Raw genomic sequence first — 19,597 nt, 5'->3', positions numbered from 1 at the left:
TTACCCAATAATAATAAAAATGGAAAGCTTGTCCCATTTCAATGAAAAATACACAGCAACAAAAATAATAGTTCTCTTTATAACCACATAGTGATTTAATCTCTCCTACCATCTGCTCATCACCTCTCCAAGGGTACAGGTAGGGTTACCATATCTCATAAATAAAAGAAGAGGACCCTCCACGGGCCCTGGCCCCGCCCATTTCCCCACCCTAGCCCCGCCCCAACTCCGCCCCTTCTCTGCCCTAACTCCGTCCCCTCCTCCCTGCCACTCCCAGCCAGGGGGAAAGGGCTGCTCCAGCGCTACCGGCTTCAGGGTTTGCAGGGCAGCCCCCAGACCCTGCACCCCCAGCCGGCGCTTCCCCAGCACAGCTGGAGCCCGGGAGGGGAAGCGCCCAGCCGGGGGCGCAGGGTCTGGAGGCTGCCTGGCAAACCGTGAAGCCGCTAGCGCTTGGGCTTTGGGCAGCCCCTATGCCTCCGGACCCTGCACCCCCAGCCAGGCACTTCCCCTCCCGGGCTCCGGCGGCGCAGGGTCCGGAGGCACGGGGGCTGCCCGAAGCCGGTAGCGCTCGGGCAGCCCGGCTCTTAAACAGAGCTGAAGAGGAGCAGAGCCTCCAGCCGTGGCGGCTCTGCTCCTCCCCGACTCTTCAGCTCTGTTTAAGAGACGGGCTGCCTGAGCGCTACCGGCTTCGGGCAGCCCCCATGCCTCCGGACCCTGCGCCGCCGGAGCCCGGGAGGGGAAGTGCCCGGCTGGGGGCGCAGGGTCTGGAGGCACGGGGGCTGCCCGAAGCCGGTAGCGCTTGGGCTGCCCGGCTCTTAAACAGAGCCGAAGAGTCGGGGAGGAGCAGAGCCGCCATTTTCCCGGACATGTTCGGCTTTTTGGCAATTCCCCCCGGACGGCCAAAAAGCCGGACATGTCCGGGAAAAAGAGGACCTATGGTAACCCTATGTAGTACAGGAAAGTATTTATGATGGAATTGTGTATATTCAGAGGATATTACAATTCCTACCATCTTGTGTCAATATTAGCTCAAGTATGTTGTAAGCATATCTGACAGTATCGGTTTAGAATTGTTCCATTGGGAGGCAGGCAGATACTGCTCTCCTTTCAGTGGTAGGACAAGCTGGAGTCAAATATCAGGGTTGGAAGGGACCTCAGGAGGTCATCTAGTCCAACCCCCTGTGTCTTGCCTGCACAGATTCCAGGGGATCAGCAGGAGACCACAGACTGCCAGTGTCCTCTGCTACCCCTGCTCCTTGTTACTACATAATAACTATAAGAATAATACAAAGTAGCTCTTTTTCTATGCTCTTGTGACATAACTGTGAACTTACGGGGATGAACTATAATTGCTAATTCAGATAGGAAGATTCTCATTTTTGTAAATTTTAGCTTTGCAAGTTGCTTACAGAAACACATTTGCTCTGAATCTATTATAAAGGAGAATTTTATGTTTGTATCAATATTTCTGTCCAGCAGTAGGTTCAATTTGCTTGGATGTAAAAGTTATACAAACCAACAAAAATGTGTGTAACTAACTCTAATAATTACTTTTTAGTTGTCAAATAGTTCTGATTTCTTCAAGCATCACAATAATTTTCTGTTGTCTGTATTTATAATTTTGGTCACACAAGATTCCAACAGCTGAGAATCAACCTTTTGGATGTTTTTGAAAACCGGATCCTTGTTTGTATTGACTGTATAGGAAACAAACTTTGGGCACACCAAAATATCAACTTAAATTTTTGAATAACTTGTTCTTAAGATATTATAATGTTTGCTTGATTGTGCATGCTATTCTTTTATTATTTGTTCATGGTAGCTACTAAAGGCCCCAGTCAGGGACCAAGACCTCATTGTGCTAAGCACACAATTCACTTCAACAATAAGACTGATAAACAATTTCTTTCTGTTTTCATATGCTCAGATTTCCAAAACATTCACCTATTTGGCTGGAATTTTGTATATTTGGTCTCTGTGCAAAGGTGCTTGTGTATTAACTTACAGGCAAAATGTATTCAGCCATTTTTGAGTTATGGAAGAATAGGGAAAAATACTCTGGTACAAAAAATATTCTCACATTTAAAAGAAAACTAAAAGTAGCTAAACCTTTGCTATACTTTGAAAAATCTGGACATATTAAAAAAAATTGAGAACATTTGAAAATGTATCCTGATGGACGTTCAATATGAAAAGTCTAGTGTTAACTTCAGATGCAGTGCCTATGCAGATGTGATATAACAGCATAGTGGAATGTTGGATGTCATGCTTTGGTCCAAACCTGGCAAACAATCAAAGCAAATGTTTTAGAAAAGCCGGCATTTCATAAATCTGTGGCTACCAAATGCCCTATGGTGAGCATGCTAAAATTAGAAGTGTAGCCCTCGAGGTGCAAGCAGTGGGACACGCTAGATATCCCAAGTACAATCCTACCTGGGACCCGAAGTACTTAGTTGGGCAGCTATACCCCATCCTGCCACCTGCACTGCTGCAGCTACACTTCTATTTTTAGCATGCTAGTCTAATCAAAGCTAGCATGCATGTGTCTGCCTGGGCTGGAAGTTACACCTCCAGTTTGAAGTGTAGATGAACTGAACCCTAGGTCAAAGCTAGCTTGAGTAACACTAGTAGTGAAGTTGCTGCAGTACTGGCTAGCTTTGCCAACCCAGGACCCTCAAGCAGCTGCCACCTGTGCTGCCGTGGCTTCCCTGATATTGGTGCTCAAGCAACCTAGATCAAAGCTAGCTTGGTACGTCTACATATGTTGTAGTCACACTTCCTGATTGTAGTGCAGACATATTTGTAATGCACTTCTGGAAGGTATTCAGATATTATGGTGATGAGTGTGGTATAAGAAAGACTAGAATAGAATTTGTCTTCTTCCAACCAGTGACCTTAGGAAGGTTTTAAACTTTACAAGCATTATTTAGTTAGGTCTCCTACCATACTGGTGATGTTAGTAACTATTCCTTTGGGATAAGCTCTTTGGGTTAGAGATTGATTACTATTCCGTATGGTGCCTAGCACAACAGGGCCCATTCTTGGTTGGTTTCTAGGAGCTACCATAATAAACCTGATTAATAATATTAATCCTTACTTTACAAGTGGGCTACCTGAGGCACAGTGAGGCTAGTAACTTTATTAGGTTTTACCAAAACAAGACTGAGGTGTATGTTTTCTCTGATAATCCACAACTCTTTGTCAAAGGCAATGGGGTTCTAATGGTCTTTGTTAAAGGACAATGGCACTGAAGCCAAGTAATTCAAAATTGTATCTAGCGAAAGAGATGTTACAACTTCCATTTGCAATTCTTTTCAGGCCCAAGGGAGCTTGGAAACCTTGGAGACTGAAGTGCCCTTTGCTTTTTACCCTGTAGTACCTCCACAAACCAGAACACCACCAAATTTAGAAAATTAAATTTAAAATACTGGTACTGTGTTAAGATTGTAAAATGGAGCACTCCAAGATCAAGAAATATCAATTAAAACTCAGTGTTCCACTTAATTCTGATTTTTTGTTTATCTTTAGTTATGTAATCACAATCTATTTCTCATATTGTTCCATCTATTAAATTCATATGGAAGTTTGATCATTTGATCTAGTCCTGGGGGTTGAGCAGTATTTAATAGGTGCAATAGACTTACTCTGTCTTTGAGCATCCAGAACAGCTGCATACCATGGTGTTCTCCAAAGGTAGATGGGCAACTGTAATCTCTCACTCCATCTCGGTGTAACATGTCTGGTCATAGACACCTGTGAATTAGCCATTGCATAGATGCTTGTAGTGTTTATGGGGCATGGGCACCAGTAAGAGCTTGTAGGCAGCTGGTCTGATTGTGTGATAGAGCAGGGGTTCTCAACCTTTTTCTTTCTGAGCCCCCCCCCCCGCCCCAACATGCTATAAAAACTCCATGGCCCACCTGTGCCACAACAACTGTTTTTCTACATATAAAAGGCAGGGCTGGCATTGGGAGGGGAGCAAGCCAGGCAATAGTCTGGGTCCCCACGCCACAGGAGACCCCACAAAGCTAAGTTGCTTAGGCTTCGGCTTCAGCCTCAGGTGGTGGGGCTTGGAGCACCGGGCTTCACCCCCATGTGGTGGGGCTTGGGCTTTCAGCCCTGGGCCCCAGCTAGTCTAATGCCAGCCCTGCTTGGTGGACCCCCTGAAACCTGCTTGTGGCCCCCAGACCCCTGGTTGAGAACTACTGTGATAGGGGATATCTGGAACAGATGAACAAGCAAATACTGTTACTTAACATCTTTCTTTGAACTGATTCATTGAAATTTGCACACCTGCTCCTTTCACGTCCTTGCTACTTGTATCACTCTATTTTAAGGGGTACTTGCAGTCACTGTCTGCATGCAGGGGAATCATAACCTCACACTGATACATACTATGTTGTACTAAACAATGGTGTGTTTTCTTCAGCTATTCATTCCACAATCTGGTTATCTGTTATTCATCAGACTCATCCCTGTTAATCAACTACTTTAATGACAGACAACCATGTGTGGGGTGGAGGATTGTAATGAGCAGCTGAATTGCATTACTGATGAGGATGAGGGCTCAGCTTCATAAACAACATGTGAAGCTGAAGTGACATGGTTTTCTTGAAGTAATATTCATGTTAACAATTAATCTTTGTCAGATCATAGGCATCTTTAAGCCACCGGCAGATGCAGCAGGAAATAATGTGTAACTTAGATTTTAGCCCAGTGATTTTCCCCACTATATTTTATACCTGTTAGTGAAGTTCAGCATAGCAGGTATGTATTGAAAGGTTTGTACCAACCCTTTTATTAGCAGATTAAAAATAACCTGTAGACAAGTACCCCTGGGGATACTCGGAGGTTTTCCAGGGTGTACATCAACTAGATATTTGCCCAGTTTTACAAAAGCTACATAAAAAGCACTAGCAAAATCAGTATGAACTAAAATTTCATACAATTACTTGTTTATATTGCTTTATATAATTACACTTAAAGGTAAGTACATTTATATTCCAATCAATTTATTTTAAAATTACATAATAAAAATGAGAAAGTAAGCAATTTTTCAGTACTAGTGTGCTGAGACACTTTTTTGTATTTTTATGTCTGATTTTGTAAGCAAGTAGTTTTTAAGTGAGGTGAAACTTGGGGTTACTAAGACAAGTCAGACTCCTGAAAGAGGTACAGTAATCTGGAAAGGTTGAGAATCACTGCTGTTGACACTCTGCTGTGGGAGACTCTATATATGCATTGATGTGTGGCTGGGTTCATTGCCTAATTTAAATGTATTGTTTTCCAAGTATGGTAACAGTTGTGTTTCTCCCTCTAAAATATCCTGGGGTTAGCGTAGTGGTGCATGTGTTACTTCATAATACATGAAATGGCGCGCGTGTGTGTGTGTATATAAATATATATACCCACCACTGCCCTATGCAGGACAGAATCAGACCTGCTCAGCTATATGTCATTGGTCCTGTACTCTTCAAATCTCAAAGCCAATCTCATTTTTAATTATATAATTAGAATATACCAAATGGAGTGGGTAAAATATATACTTTAAATATTCTTTTTTTGTGATGAAACATGCCAGATCATGCTGGTTTTTTTTATTTTCACATCACAGCAACCCACTGATCGTTGGATTTAGGCTGACCATATGTCCTGTTTTGGCTGAGACAGTCCGTTTTTTTAAGCCCTGTCCCGGCCCTCCCAACCTTTTTGACAAAAGTGGGCATTTGTCCCATTTTCTCTTGCCCACTTGATCAGTTGACAAGAGCAAATGGGACAAATGCCCACTTTTGTCAAAAAAGTGACCGGCGATGCCAACCCCCGGGGGGGGGGGGGGCAGAGCTTGGGCAGGTGGCAGACAGGGTTCATGTGAGCAGTAGTGCCAGCTCCAGCCTTGCACACGGGGCAGGCAGGGCTTGGGCGAGCAGCGACACCAGCTCCAGCCTGGTGCAGGGAGTGGGGCTTGGGCGAGAGGCTCGGGCCAGCCCCGCGGAGGGGAGGGGAGGGCTTGGGCTATCCCAACGCAGTGTCCCATTTTCCTTTTGGGAAATATGGTCACCCTAGGAGTTAAAATATTAAACTGTGAAGGCCTTTATATTTTTGTAGTTAATTTCACACTATATGTGATATTAAATGTTAAATTGTTAAAGTGAATTTTCCATTACATGTCTCTGGACTCCAAGCTTAAATTCCAGTGGTGAAAGGTCAATCTAGTAAAGCAATGCCTTATCCCAGTGCTCCACCCAAATCACTAACTATTCAGGTTCAAAAGATTTCCTTTGCAGACTTTCCACTCATTTAAATTGTAACTACCAAACACTTAAGATGACACAACTTCCTGTATTTACTGGAAGTGTTGCTATGAGCAGATCCTAATTACAAATATGAAGCTTCACTTGTGTAACATGGGTGTGGGGGAGAGGGAAGGACAAGTCTTGCAGACGTCTTCTAAATTTTTGTAAAGTTGTATGTTGATTTAAAAGATTGTACAGATAATTTAGATTGGTTTGGATGATTTAGATTAGAAATAGCATATTGACCTTTCATCAAATTTCAGCCAAGTTAAAAGTGACCAAAAATCAACTGCATCTTAAATCTATTTGATTAGTTTAATTTATTTCCTAGCAGGCTGTTTGTTTTGACTCCTTCAGTTGTTTCCCAAATATGTGCCAGCTGTGCATTATAGGAATAGCTTGAACATAAGAACATAAGAAAGGCCGTACCCGGGTCAGACCAAAGGTCCATCTAGCCCAGTATCCTGTCTACCGACAGTGGCCAATGCCAGGTGCCCCAGAGGGAGTGAACCTAACAGGCAATGATCAAGTGATCTCTCTCCTGCCATCCATCTCCATCCTCTGACAGACAGAGGCTAGGGACACCATTCCTTACCCGTCCTGGCTAATAGCCTGGCTAATAGCCATTAATGGACTTCACCACCATTAATGGACTTGTACCTGCTTACCTAATCTAAAATAACCATATTATATATACCTATCACTAGAAAAGATAAGACGCTTGGCTACTGACATCACCAATCTGATTTCACAAGGTATTAACTAAAAAGAGCAGGTGAACAGAGAATTAGATGATATTATAGTGGGGATGGTAGTTCCCCTATTATTAAAGTTATCCAACACTTCCCATTATAACCCCCTATTTTTAGCAAGTTTGCCATACTTTAACTCTTTGGTCTGAAATTTTCCATGATGGTTGTCTGCCTTAGACTGAATTTTTATAAAAAGGTTCAGCCATTTTTGAGAATGAGGTTAGGGAAATATGTTGTTTTGGTATTTAAAAATAGTCTGACAACCTTTTCTTTGAGAAGCTCTAGCGCCCATATGCTTTGGAGCAGACACTTAAAATCAGGCAGTGAAGTGGTCTTTGTGTCAGAGGTATGCCTTTTGCTCTACTTGTGAAAATGTAACCAAATTTGGCCAATTTATAACCCTTTTTCAAAACGTCTTGGTTCACAAATGCTCAGTACAGACTTAGGCTCAGATCCACAAAGATATTCAGGCTCCTGACTTCCATTGAAATCAATTCAAGTTAGGAACCTAAATATCTTTGTGGATCTGGGCCTTAGAGTTTAGTATCTAAAGTCTCCAAAGATTCCATGTACATTGGGCATGCTCAGGCCTCTCTCAACTCCTACTGCTGACCAGACTATGCATGAATTATCTCCAGAAAGTGACTGGGCATGCTCCAGCCAGGGCTAGGAGCTAAACGAGTCTTTCCCTCTAATGCAGGGGTCTCAAACTCAAATGACCATGAGGGCCACATGAGGACTAGTACATTGGCCCGAGGGCCACATTACTGACACCTCCCCGCCGCCCTCGGTCCTGCCCCCACTCCACCCCTTCCATGAGGCCCCGCCCCTGCCCCGCCTCTTCCCACCCCTTCCCTGCTCCCATTCCAACCCCTTCCCCGAAATCCCCACCCCAACACTGCCCCCTCCCTGCCCCCAGGGGGTGCAGGAGGGGTGTGGGGTGTGGTGGGGGCTCAGGGCAGGGAATTGGGGTGTGGGGTGCAAGAGGGGTAAGGGATACAGCAAGGGGTCAGGGTGCGGCAGGGGGCTCAGGGCAGGGGGTTGGGGTGCAGGAGGCATGCGGGGTGAGGCAGGGGGTTCAGGGCAGGGGGTTGGGGTGCAGGGTGCAGCAGGGGGCTCAGGGCAGGGGGTCAGGGTGCAGGAGGCATGCGGGGTGAGGCAGGGGGTTCAGGGCAGGGGGTCATGGTGCAGGGAGCAGCAGGGGGCTCAGGGTCAGAGTGCAGGAGGAGTGCAGGGTACGGCAGGGGGTTGGGGCGCAGGAGGGGTGTGGCATGGGCTCAGGGCAGTGGGTTGGGATGCAGGAAGGGTGAGGCAGGGGGTCAGGGTGCAGCAGGGGGTTTGGCTGCCCTGCCCCCGCAAGAGGCTGGAACGTGGGGAAGGTGAGGGAGGGGCTGTGTGTTTCTGTTGCTTGAGGCATCGCCTTCAGCAGCTACCATTGGCCGCGGATCCCCGTTCCCGGCCAGTTGGAGCTGCTGGGGGCGCTGCCTCAAGCAACAGAAACACACAGCCCCTCCGCCCCCCTTCCCCACGTTCCAGCCTCTTCCTGGAGCAGCGCAGGGAGTCTGCCGTGCTCCCGGTGCATGTCCGGCCGCTGCTCTGGTAAACACTGGGGAAGGGCGGGGGGGCTGCGAAGGGCTTGCAGGCCTGCAGAAAATCACCCCGCGGGCCGCATGCGGGCCACGTGCCGCGTGTTTGAGACCCCTGCTCTAATGGCTGCTTTGGGCTGGGCACCAGAATGGAGAGCAGGAAGAATGTCTCTCCTGTGCTCTCAGTAACACTCTCCCACCCCCTCTTAACACCAAGGCAGCCTGACTCAAATGCACAGGTCACAAGATCCAGACTGAGGGGTTGAGGGGAGGGAGCAGATTTGGAAAAGGAGCCTGTGACACTGGGGTGAGTTGGGGGGAGAGAAAAACTGTGCTTGATCTGGGGGAGGCCTGGAACTAGTTGGGCAAGGAGACTGGGCCTGTGGCTCATGGAGGCTGGGATTTGTTGGGCAAGGAGACTAGGAGCAGGGCCGGCTCTAACTTTTTTGCCGCCCCAGGCAAAAAAGAAGAGCGCCGCCGCGGCGTAACGCCTCCCCCCCAGCGCCGTGCCACTGATCCCTCCTCCCCCCAGGGCTGCGCTGGGCCACCGAAACCCCCGCGCCCCCTCCCAGCACTGCGCCGCCGACCCCCCCCCCACAGCACCACGCTGGGCCGCCGAACACCCCCCCCAGCACTGGGCCAGGCCGCCCCCCCAGCGCCGGGCCGGCCAAACCCCCGCCCCTCCTCCTAGCACTGGGAGGAAGAGGCAGACTGGATGAGGGACTGTGAGGAGGGAACTGTGATTGTTTGGGCAAGAAGACTGGCTGAGAATGTCAGAAATTGGGATTTGAATGGGGCATCCAGAGGGGGAGACTGGGACTGACTGGGTGAGGAGACTAGGACTGGGATAAGAAACCTGAGGAAGGGAGACTGGGATTGGGAAGGCAAAGAGAATGGCACTGGGACAAGGAGCCAGAGGTGGGAAAGTGATAGGACATGGACAGGGTTGGAGTGGAGAAAACAGAATGGCTCTGATCTGTGACTATCGTAGAATACTCTCTTCCAAATCTGGAATGGAACCCAAGATTCTTGACTCCTACCATTCTTCTGCTGTCAGCAAATATACTAGGGTTACCATACGTCCTCTTTTTCCCGGACATGTCCAGCTTTTCGGCAGTCAAACCCGCGTCCGGGGGGAATTGCCAAAAAGCCGAACATGTCCGGGAAAATGGCGGCTCTGCTCCTCCCCGACTCTTCGGCTCTGTTTAAGAGCCGGGCTGCCCGAGCGCTACCGGCTTCGGGCAGCCCCCATGCCTCCAGACTCTGCGCCCCTAGCCGGGCACTTCCCCTCCCGGGCTCCGGCAGCGCAGGGTCCGGAGGCACGGGGGCTGCCCGAAGCCGGTAGCGCTTGGGCAGCCCGGCTCTTAAACAGAGCCGAAGAGTCGGGGAGGAGCAGAGCCGCTGCGGCTGGAGGCTCTGCTCCTCTTCGGCTCTGTTTAAGAGCCGGGTTGCCCAAGAGCTACTGGCTTCGGGCAGCCCCCGTGCCTCCGGACCCTGCGCCGCCGGAGCCCGGGAGGGGAAGTGCCCGGCTGGGGGCGCAGGGTCCGGAGGCATAGGGGCTGCCCAAAGCCCGAGCGCTACCGGCTTCATGGTTTGCCGGGCAGCCTCCAGACCCTGCGCCCCCGGCTGGGCGCTTCCCCTCCCGGGCTCCAGCTGCACTGGGGAAGTGCCGGCTGGGGGCGCAGGGTCTGGTGGCTGCCTGGCAAACCCTGAAGCTGGTAGCGCTGGGGCAGCCCTTTCCCCCTGGCTGGGAGTGGGAGGGAGGAGGGGGCGGAGTTAGGGCAGGGAAGGGGTGGAGTTGGGTGGGGCTAGGGGTGGGGAAATGGGTGGGGCCAGGGCCCGTGGAGGGTCTTATTTATGAGATATGGTAACCCTAAAATATACGTGAAACTCACTGGCAAAGTATGTCTCACCCACCTTTAGTGCTGGTCCACGTAGAGGATGACAACCTACTACTGCTTTCAGTTATATCGTTAGCTCGAGTGGCAGAGGTCTGTGAGGTAGATCTAAAGGTTCCAACCCTGCTTATGAATCATGCAGTTGTTAATAAGATATCACATGATGGAATATCTGGCTTTTTTTTATTTAAACCTAGGACATTACACACACATGCACACGAAACAAACAACCCTGTCCACAGATATGTTAAAAGAACATCATGGTTGCAATATCAACTACTGACAAGTGAGGAAATGCCAGAAATATGCCCCATACAACCTTAATTTGATGCTCCCTTCTGCATATGCATCATGACACTGCCTTTAATCACATGGTCACTGATAAGAGTTTCAGCCAATTACAGCCTGCAAAAGCCTCACACTCTCCCTTCACAAATGACAATAAAGACTGACTCTATGGCCTGATCCTCAAAAGTATTTAGGTGCCTTACTTCCATTGAAAGCTATTGACCAGAGTGAGCAACTGGAAGCTAGGAGCCTAACAGGGCCGGCTCCAGGCACCAGCCCACCAAGCTTGTGCTTGGGGCGGCACCTGGAGGGGGGCGGCACGGCGCTCCGGCCCCCGGGGAGAGCGGGGCCACTGCCGGGCTCGCCGCCCTCCCCCCGGCGCTCTGGCCACCCTCCCCCCCGGCGCCCTACCCCCGGCCGCCGGGGGAAGAGCGGCGAGCCCTGGCTGGGGCTCGCCGCCCTCTCGCCGCCCTGCCCCCTGCGCTCTGGCCGCCGGGGGGAGAGCGGAGCCCCCGCCGGGGCTCACCGCCCTCCTCCCAGGGCTCCAGCCGCCCTCCCCCCGGCGCCCTCCCCCCGGCCACCAGGGGAAGAGCGGAGCCCCCGCCGGGGCTCACCGCCCTCCTCCCAGGGCTCCGGCCCCCCTCCCCCCGGGGGCGGCCACCGGCTTTTTTGCCTGGGGCGGCAAAAAAGCCAGAGCCGGCCCTGGAGCCTAAATACCTTTGAGTAGTTGTGCAAATGTGTCCATTGTCCATTGCCTAATTTCCATACACTGTTTTTAACAATTACTCAGTTTTAGGACCTGATGTTAAACAGTTGTTCATCATGTCACACCACCAAGATGCAACTGGAAAATGAAAAAAAGGGCGGGGGAGGGGGCTCTACAGTGCTACCAATTATTCCCAAGGAATTAAAACAATATATTTTCCCTTGTTGATGTTATGGTTAAATGTATTTTTTTTCTTTTGTTGAATAAGAGAAATAATCATCATAACTATAGGATATACTAGCAATCTGACAGATTTATCCCTGTATGACATTATTCAGCTTTGTTTCTGGATATATTTATTCTTAAAAATTGTATATTCTACTGCCATGAGCACGAACCCTTAAATAAAGCTCTTTTATGGAATATCTTTCCCCCTTTGTTTATTCCACATTGTAGTGGGACAGTTGCTCCACTTTGGCAGAGAAGGGGTTAAAGGAGGCTTGATGGGCCTGTGCAGAACCCGGACAATCAGAGAAGGGCAGAAAGGCAGCCAATCAGGGCCAGGCTGGGCCCTATATAAAGGCTGCAAAGCAGAGGAGATAGGAGTCTCTTTCTGACAAGCAATGGAGAAGGACTGGTTCCCTGTAGACAGAGCACCTAGGCTAGAGCAGGGCTCAGGGGAGCAGAGAGAGAGAGAGAGAGAGAGAGAGAGATCTCCAGCCTATTACCTGCCAGGTGGCAGCCCCTGATTAAAGGGGCCAAGAAGGTGCACGGGCCAAGGGGAAGTGGCCCAGAGTACACAGGGAGAAGAGGGAACAGACGGAGGGCAGTGGGAGGCTGCCGCTAGAGGGTCCACCTGTGTTGGGACCCAGAGTAGTGGGTGGGCCTGGGTCCTCCTTTCTCCCCTCCTCCCCCTTACACTGCACCTTCCCATGGAGGAGCATGGCCGATGGAGTGTGCCTTGTTCCTGAGGCAAGGGACTAGACTTTGGAGTGGCAAGTGGCCACCAAGGCAGGTGCAGACTGAGGACTGCTAATACCCCTGGAAGTGGGGAGAATAGAGCAAGGGTACAGCCGGAGCAACATGGGTCTCAGACAGCACAGCAGTGCAGGCAACAGGTGGAACAACAACTGCAGAGGGTGCTCCATGGCTAGGACAGAGCTAATTCCTGGAGCGACCAGGAGGAGGTGCCAGGGTGGTGAGCACAACCCGTTACACACACCTTAATTTAAACTGATACATTCAGAAATTCTAGTTTAAAAAAAAGCATAAGGCACTTGTGGTAACTTTTTGGTGTGTATAAAGACCCAGTCCTGCAAACATTTATGCATGTGCTTAACTTTAATCTTGGTGAAGTCAGTAGGACTTCACACATTCTTAACATTTGGCACACATGAGTAAGAGTTTGCAGGATCATAGCCTAAATTTGGTGTTAGTAGTTTTACTTAAGACTAGATCAGGGGTTGGCAACCTTTCAGAAGTGGTGTGCCGAGTCTTCATTTATTCACTCTGATTTAAGATTTCGTGTGCCAGTATTACGTTTTAACATTTTTAGAAGGTCTCTTTCTATAAGTCTATAATATATAACTAAACTATTGTTGTATGTAAAGTAAATAAGGTTTTTAAAATGTTTAAGAAGCTTCATTTAAAACTAAATTAAAATGCAGAGCCCCCTGGAATGGTGGCCAGGACCGAGGCCACGTGAGTGCCACTGAAAATCAGCTCGTGCCGCCTTTGGCACGTGGGCCATAGGTTGCCTACCCCTGGAATAGACTGAGGGTATGTCTTCACTACCCGCTGTATCGGCAGGTAGCAATCAATTTATCCGGGATCGATATATCGCGTCTCATTAAGATGCGATATATCGATCCCCGAACGCGCTCACCCTCGACTCCGGAACACCACCAGAGCGAGCCGCGGTAGCGCAGTCGACGGGGGGGCTGCGGCCGTCGATCCCACGCCATGTGGACCCCAGGTAATTTGAATTAAGATACTTCGACTTCAGCTACGCGAAGCATATCTTAGATCGATTCCTGCCCCCACCACCCCCTCAGTGTAGACCAGCCCTGAGACCTAAATATAGTCCTGTGTAATTTGTGGGATTTAGATATGCCATGCCAGAAGCAGCTCTGGGAAATGGCTTTCTGAGTTTCAATTCCTTTTATGGTTCACCCTTAGCCCAGAATGGAAGTAAGATAGTGCAGTTTACTCCCTCTCACCAGCTTAGTTTTACTGCCTGACTTGTTGGAAGGCAGAGCCAAGGTTCTGGTCATTCCATGCCCCTCTCCATCCATTTCCCACCTACTAGTTTGTGAAGGGTGTATGTAATAATGCTAGGAAAACAGTTTTCCCACTGGTGCCGATTGTGGTGCTCTCAAGCACAAAGAAGGTTGAGACTTCTACTCCCATGAACTGTGAAGGTAAGTGATAATTTTGGCTATAAAAGGACACTGAACTTGCATTGTCGAAATCAATCTCAAAATTGCCATTGACTTAAATAGTGCAGTTTTAGGTGGATCATAAAGTGATATGTTATTAGGGAAGCAAAGACTATAAATTTGTCCTGATCATATTTTTATTACATATTTTACATTGTATTTTATATTTTTCAGGTTCTAGTCAGAGCACTGTTAGTAAATAATTAACAAAATATTGGGGTGATGGTGCTGAGAAGTTTTAAGGCTCAAATGACTTACAGTTTTCTTAATTTCTCATGTAAGATGCAAATACAAAGTGAAATGATCATGCTGCTTTTCTGATGGCATCTTTTTAATGTAATGTTGTTTGATGCAGTAGGACATACGAGATCAGGGCCAGCTTTAGGAAGTGCGGGGCCCAATTCGAACATTTTCGGTGGGGCCCCGGCAGGGATGACTGAAAAAAAAAAATGTAAAAAATTAAATTAATAATATATGGAGATATCCTATCTCATAGAGCTGGAATGGACCCTGAAAGGTCATCAAGTCCAGCCCCCTGCCTTCACTAGCAGGACCAAGTACTGATTTTGCCCTAGATCCCTAGATGGCCCCCTCAAGGATTGAAATCCTAACCCTAGGTTTAGCAGGCCAATGCTCAAACCACTGAGCTATCCCTCCCCCTTTCATTTCTTCCATGTATTATTTACTTTCCATAGCTATATAAATAATAACAAAATTATATATTACGTACATTGCATAATGTATGTGGATGTATGTTAACCCTACCTAAAGTTCTTTTTTAAAAAGATGGGCCTGAACTAGAAATGAACTCCGTTTCACATGTGTGGGTCCCCGCCGCTCCCTGGGGGTGTGGCATGTGCACATGTGTGGGTCCTAGCTGCTCCCAGCCCCTCTCATTGAAACAGGTGTGCAGGGTTACTGCCCTGGGAACTGCAGGGCACCAGTGGACATGGGGCTGGCTGGAGGCAGGGCAGGGGGTGCAGGCCTGTCTGGAGACAGGGGCTGGCTGCGGGCAGGGTGGCGGGTACTCACGGGGAGAGCGTCTCGGAGCAACCCGAGCAGCCCAGGCCCAGCATTGCAGCCGGGGATCCACCAGGCAGCAGCAGGAGCCCCAGGGCCAGGGGTCCGAGGAGCAGCAACAGGGCCAGGAGGTGGCCCACATAGCTCCCGCAGCACAGCACCCGTGGTGGCCAGAGGAGGAATTACATGCTTCCCGGCCAGAGCCCATCAAAGCTGCAGCGTGCCCCCTCCCCCGCCACTCCTACCTCAGGGAAGCCGGTTAACAAGCGGTTCTAAAACCACTTTAAAATTTAACAACTGGTTCATGCGAACTGGCTCCAGCTCACCACTGGCTGAGGGGGTCAGAGCCAGCCCCCAGCCCACCCTGTATGGTAAGTGCCCCCCCCTCCTCCTCCCTCCTGGAGACAGGGGCTGGTGCGGGCAGGGCAGGGGGTGTGGGGCTGGAGGTAGGGCAGGGGGTGCAGCAGGGGCTGGCTGCGGGCAGGGTGGGGCTGGTGCGGGCAGGACAGGGGGTAGCATCAGCAGCCTGGGGCTCGGGGGCTATTTAAAGGGCCCGGAACTCCCCTGCTTCTACCTCCCCGGCCCTTTAAATAGCCACGGGAGCCCTAGGAAAGCGTCGGGGCTCCTGCATCTATTTAAAGGACGGGGCAGCAGAGGCAGCTGGAGCCCTGGCCCTTTAAATAGCCCCCAGGGCTCTGGGGGCTATTTAAAGGGCCCGGGCAGAGCCGGCTTTAAGCCGATGCAACCAATTCTCCTCTTTAGGGCACGGGGCCCGATTCAGGGGAATTGGTTGAACTGGCCTAAAGCAGGCCCTGTATGAGATCGTTAGGCCAGATCACTGCTCCCCAGGTGGTAAAAGCTACATGAGGAGGCTATATGGCAGGAAAAACCAAGGATTTTCCTCCAAAGATCCCAGCCAAGTTGTTCCATTGTTACTGCATTGTTTGATGGAACCATGATACAAGTGCTTCCTCTAGCTGGGGTTTCCTCTGAGACTCCATTTTACAGGGTTTTTCTTGCACAGGGTCGTGGTCTAAGCTGTATTTATACACACTAAGTGCTCCTCCAATTACTTTAGAAGTATATAAACAAGAACAACAGTCTTCCCTATGTGTGCGGTTACTCTGACTTAGAGGAGTGGAAACTCCGTAGAGTGCAGTTTATGGAGTTTCCTGGTAATTCTGCCAGTTGATGAGGCTTTGCCCTGTGTGAAAGATATTGGCGGGGGGGGGGGGGGGGGGGGGAGAGGGTTCCTTTCTCTTGCAGTAGATTCTCAGAAAGCCACGTGTATGTATACTGCCATCACAACTGTCAGCTCTAGGCTGAATTTGCTGTTCAGATCTATACACCTGCAATAAAATTACATTCTTAGCAGAGCCAGTGAATCACAAAGCACAATGTCTAGAATAAAACAGCTACCCAGTTATCAAACTACAATTCCCCAGAGACCCAGCATTAAGTTCACATCATCATTTCCAGTTTAAGAAGCCTCCACTTCTAGCAGTGCCTCACTTAGAAGCAAGTCCAGAGTGCAAGGAGAGTATTTATGGTAAATAGAAGCTTCCCATCTCATTGTTCATAATGTTCTAAAATAATAATTATAATAGGAACAAAAAGCTTGGACTTGTCCTAGCCACTAACTGTAAATTTAATAAACAAATTGGTGCCAGGATTATGGAATTTAAGGAGTTTTAAGCTGCTTGTTATAACCAATCTGTCCTGGAAAAAAAAAAAAAAGAGAGAAATCCCCCTTTATGGAGGCGGGGAAACTCCCTCTTCATGCTGTATTTCCATCCTGATTTGAAACCAAGAAATACCAGTTATCCTAATAGTTCAGTATAGTTTCTAAAGAAGTTAAGCAGATCTTTGCACAAGCATTTGGCCTAGATCCTCAAAGGTATTTAGACACCTAACTTCCATTAAAATCAGTTATTCACTGAAAGGGGAGCAATGTCCATGCATGATACATTGAAGAGCGCTCAGAGGAGAGCCACAAGAATGATTAGAAAACATGTCTTATAGTGACAAATTCAAAGAGTTCAATCTATTTAGTTTAACAAAGAGAAGGTTAAGAGACTTGAGTATTGTCTATAAGTATCTACACAGAATCACAGAAATGTAGGACTGGAATGGACCTTGAGAGATCAAGTCTAGCCACTTGCACTGAGGTAGGACCAAATAAACCTTAGATTACCCCTGACAGGTGTTGTCTAACCTATTCTTAAAAACCTCCAATGAGGGGGATTCCACAGCCTCCCTTGGAATCCTCTTTCAGAGCTTAATTACCTTGTAATTAGAAAGTTTTTCCTAATATCTAATCTAAATATTGCATTCTGAAGATTAAGCCAACTACTATTGTCTCACCTTCAGTGGACATGGGGAACAATTGGCCAATGTCCTCTTTATAACAGCCCTTAACATATTTGAAAACTATCAGATCAATATATTAAGACTTGACAGGTTGGATGGTCTTGTGGTTTAGCCACCACACTGGGACTCAGGAGATCTGGTTTAATTTTCCCATTTGGCCACAGACTTCCTGTGTGACCTAAAGCAAGTCAGTTAGCTCATAGGTGCTGAAACTAGGGATGCTGGGGGGGGGGGGGGGGGGAGGGGGAGCTACAGCCTGAAGTGATTTCCATTATATACAAGATTTACAGTTTGGTTCAATGGCTCACAGCACCCCCACTATACAAATTGTTTCAGCACCCCTGACTTAGCTTCTCCGGGCCTTTGTTCCCCAATGTAAAATAGGGGCAATGTTTCCTTTTTCCCCACTCTTTGTTCACCTTGTCTGTTCAGGTTGTAACTTCTTAGGGGCAGGGGTTATCTCTCACTATGTATCTACTGTGTCAAGAGCAATGGGCCCTGATCTTGGTTAGGTCTGCTAGGTGTTACTCAAAATTTATCATATTTGTATTACAGTATAGGTTTTTGTCAAACAAATCCACAAAAACAGCCAATGATTTCTGTGGACTCTTGAGAACTGGGCAGTAGGTTCTAAATTAATAAGCGGATACCAGTTCAGCAGACCTCTCTAGCTACATTCTTTCCATGCAGTTTTACAAGCCAAAATAAATAAACCAAAAAAGTACATAGCTTAGACTTTGAAACAGTGCCTCTCTCTCTCTCTCTCTCTCTCTCTCTCACACACACACACTGCACTGCACTGCACTGAACTATGAAATACTACAGATGCGGTGTTGTTAACATGCAGGATATTATCACAAGTGCAGTAATTTTGGGCCTATTTTGCAATCTCCCTATTTGTGATATTGCAAGAGAACTCAGGCAGCTCAGGAATTTTGCCCAAATTTTGTAGTTATGTTCCTTCAGCTGCTAGAGGCCTCTGTACTACTTGTGCTCCAGCCAGGCAGCCATAGCTGTTGCCTGCAGTCCAGGTGCGTTCCTGTGCTCTGAGCGGGGTGGAGTTCTGGAGCAGGTGCAGCAGAGCAGAGCTGCTTCTTCCCTGCCAGCTGGGCAGCAGTGCTTTCGCCCTCACCATCACAGTGCAGGAAGGGGGGGTTCATTTAAGTAAGAGTCCAGGAGGAGCCATCTCCTCTGCAGGCTGGAGACAAGGGGTGACTGCTTGGGTCTGAGACCCTGCTGGGATGGGGATGGTGGTGGGGGAGGCTGGCAGAGCCAGCCTGAGAGGAGCCAGCAGGGATCTGGGTGAGGGGAGGGGGGAATTTGGAGAGCAGGTGCCGGGTGGAGCCAAGGTTTGCATTTTTTATGTGCATACTTGGCATACATTAAGGTTGAATTTTTACCCTGTAACTGACTCAACATACCCTGGGTGTGATGATGGGAAGTTCCAAAGCCAGGATATGGACCAAACCACAGTTTAAAAAAAGAAAGAAAGAAAGAAATTTCATCACTTTTAGGCCAGTCTCATTATTTTTGTGACCTCTGTGCATACAGTAACTCCTCACTTAACGTTGTAGTTATGTTCCTGAAAAATGCGACTTTAAGCGAAATGATGTTAAGCGAATCCAGTTTCCCCATAAGAATAATGTAAATGACGGGGTTAAGTTCCAGGGAAATTTTTTTCACCAGTCAAAAGACTATATATTCTCTCTCTCTCTCTCTGTGTGTGTGTGTGTGTGTGTGTGTGTGTGTGTGTGTATATATATATATGACAGAGAGTATAAGTTTTAAACAAACAATTTAATACTGGTATGATGATGATTGTGAAGCTTGGTTGAGGTGAAGGAGTCAGAGGGTGGGATATTTCCCTTACTGCTAAATGATGAACTTGCAATTGGCTGAGTCCTCAAGGGTTAACTCTCTACAAGGCAGCAGGAATGGCGGGAGATATGCACATTCCCCTTTAAGTCACTGCCTTGTTAATGAGATCAGCTTGCTGAGACCGCAGCTGCTGCAAGCTCCCTCCGTCCTGAGCCCTGGTGTGTCCCCCCTGCTCTATGGAAGATGGGATAAGCGGGGTGCAGGAGCAGGGGGGAGGGGGACACCCTGAAATTAGTCCCCTTCTTCCTTTCCTCCCCCCGCACAGCAAGCAGGAGTCTCTGGGAGCAGCTCCAAGGCAGAGGGCAGGAGCAGCACATGGCAGTGGGAGGAGGGACAGCTGCAATTGCTAGCCTGCTGGGCAGCTGCTG

This window comes from Malaclemys terrapin, chromosome 11 (genome assembly GCF_027887155.1).
Source record: "Malaclemys terrapin pileata isolate rMalTer1 chromosome 11, rMalTer1.hap1, whole genome shotgun sequence".
NCBI lineage: Eukaryota > Metazoa > Chordata > Testudines > Emydidae > Malaclemys > Malaclemys terrapin.
Note: the sequence above shows the minus strand (reverse complement) of the source record.